Raw genomic sequence first — 3,256 nt, forward strand, 5'->3', positions numbered from 1 at the left:
AAAATAAAAAGGCGGTTAAATAAGGTGGGAGAAGTTTTTAATTGGTTGATTCTGCCTACCAAAACTGAGCAGAAAAGTAATTAAAAAGAAAAGTTTAATTGGGTGAGCTTTTGTACTTTACTTTTTATTTATCAAAAATATGAATTTATAGACTGGAAAATTGGCAAACTTCCAAGGATGAGGTGGGGGGCCATTAAAAGGAATATATAATCATCAACTTGCAATTTTTTTTGGTTTTAGCTGCTGAGTAGGTGAGCTTTGCTTGTAGTCTCACCGTTCACTTTGGTTTGATCTGTAAGAGTAAATTTTTTTTTTTTTTAATACATTTACAAAACAAAACAATTGGGTAAAGGTTGTTTGGCATTGCTGTGATTTTCTGTTTTTTGGTTTTTTGTTGTATAAAAATATATGATATATATAGTATAAGAAAAATCACTTTTCGTAGAGATTATTTCGTAGCGATTGTTCAATCGCTACAATATGCAAGTATGTTTGTGAAATAATTAAGGATGTCGTATCATTTTTACAATCGTCATGATTTTCCCAATAAAATCGATACGGAAAGCATAATAATACATATCCACACTATTTTTACACATTTATATAATTTTGAGAAATCGTATCATTTACAATCGCCACTAAATCCTAAAAATCGATACGAAAAGCCTTTTCAACACTAGATATATAAATATTGTTTGATAAAGAATACATAAAATATGTCATAGCTTATTGGTAAAACATTTAATATAAGAGTATGAGGTTGCATGTTGGAATCTTGTAAAGATCATACGCATGTTTTTTTTTTTTTTTGAATAAAATGAGTTAAACATTTATAGCGATTGTAATCGCTACAATAATCACCACGATTGGATGTAGTTTTTCGTATCGATTATTGAGGCCAACCCCAGCGATATTGGAAACCACTACTAAAGGCTAAGGCAACGGGGGATATTGTATCGAATGACCATTCGTTAGGAAAGCTTTTTGTTGCAATTACAATCGATACTAAAGGTTAAAATAATCGCTACGAAAAGGTTATTTTCTTGTAGTATATATGTCACATAATGAATAAAAAATTATTTAAACTTATTAAAATCTTAATAATTTTAAGGGAAATTCTCTTTGGTAAACTTCAATTTTACAAAATTCTAAGTGGTAAACAAAGTTTTTTAAAATTATCTTTGGTACTCATCAACTTTTTATAATTATTACTTATGAAATTAATTATTATATTTTATTAAAAATTTAACTATAGTTAGATTTTTTTTATTTTTTTAACAATAACATTTAACTATAGTTAGGTTTTTAATTATTTTTTTAATAATTTAATAATTATACTAAAATTTTAAAAAAATAAAAAAATCAACCACCCCTTCCCCCCACCCCTGCCAGGTTGCCACCACCTTCACCACCATTCCCTCTCCCCCTGACCTTCACGCAGCTCCCCTCTCCCCCAGAAACCGGACGACGACCTCCAGCTCACCCACCATCGGCGACTCATGCCTAGTTACCTTGACCACCCCTTACCGTCGCGCCACCCATCCAAACAAACCCTAACCCGCAAAAATCGACCACCGCTACCCCGATTCCACCACTTCTCGACCACCGCAGCCCCGATTCCACCAATTCGCGACCACCGCAGCCCCAAAACCACCCCCTCCCCTGTTTTCCGCTGATTATGGCTGTTATGGTGGTGCATCTGGGAGCAGCGAAGGGAGATGCGCGGGTGGTCGAGGTAACTGGTTGGAGTTTTGCGGTGGGGGTGGTGGTGGTTTTGTTGGAGTTCGTTGCTGTTTTGGGGATCGGGGTGGCGTTTTTAGGGGTCGGGGGCTAGGTCAGGTGGTGGTTTCGGTGGTCGGGGGTTGGGCTTGGAGGTTATTCGGTGGTCAGGGGTTTAAATTGGAGGTTGTTCGGTGGTCGGGGTTAAGTGGGGTGGGGGTTTCGGTGGTCGGGGGTTGGTTGGGAGGTTATTTGGTGGTCGGGGGTAAATGTAACACCCTAGAAATTCCTTTCTTTAAATACTCATTCTACTCTTTTAAAAATACGATTTAGGAATAACTAAGACATTACCGCCACCGTGAAAACGGCTAAGGCAATTATCAAAGATACACAGCGGAAGACTCAAAATTTAAAACCGATTAAACAAGTCAACCCAAAGTCAACCAAACGAAAATAAAGTTTAAAACCAAACGAACAAGTCAAAATAAATTCAAATTACAACTTGGAACCATTAAAGGCCCTTATTCAAAAACCGCTCCCAAATCAAACCTTTATGTTAGTCCACACATAATATATCATAAATAAATAAAGCATAAAACACATTGTAATCTAATGAAAACTAATAGGATTCACTCTTCACTCATGCCCCATCATGATCATGCTTCAATACCTGAAAAGTTTATATCTTCTTGCTTCCACTACTCTCCATTAAAAATGGGTCATCATAGGGTCAAGGTAAAGACATGGCCAAAAACACAAACACACACACAATCAGCAAAGTTGAATACATAAGCGTAAAATAGCCACACTAACATGCTTTCACCTATCAACACACACTTACCTCATTGCACCTGTTCACAAATACCAATCAACACAATACAATGACTAGACCCTAATTAATTCATTTTGCATTGATTACGCATCGAACGGGTTTCCACCTATTAACCTCCCCTAAATAAATTTGAGGTTAACTGGCACGGGAGCTAACCGTGCCAGCGACAAACCACACAAAGGTGGCGGAATTCCTGCGCATAATAAATAATAAAAAGGAATATACAGTGTCCTTTACTCCATTGGAAGTTATGGTTAAATATAAAACCCCATAACCCTCCCCCCCCCCCCCCCATTGTTCATACTGAAGGTATATACGTTCCAAGAGTTTTGGTGCGTAATCTCTTTCACTTTACGTTATTTACATATTATTAGACTTGGTGATGACTCTCAAAGCATAATAAATCAATCAACAATAATTATTCAATCAAACAAACATACCAATTTAATTCTTGAATAATTAGTGACCACATATTATTTAATGTTGAACCCTTTTTAATTCTACCTCAGTGTCAAAGACACCTTAAACGCATAATGCGCGAAAAATTCTATCCCTCGGTGTTAAAAACACCTTAAGTGCACAAAGGCACCAACATACAATTTATTCCTTGTGTACCTAGACACTTATATAGCTCCTTCCTCATGCTTAAAGCATCAATAAAAATTATTTGAACCATAATAAAATTCCTTTTCAATATTCCAAACA

This window comes from Chenopodium album, chromosome 2 (assembly GCF_948465745.1).
Source record: "Chenopodium album chromosome 2, dcCheAlbu1.1, whole genome shotgun sequence".
Classification (NCBI taxonomy): Eukaryota; Viridiplantae; Streptophyta; class Magnoliopsida; order Caryophyllales; family Amaranthaceae; genus Chenopodium; species Chenopodium album.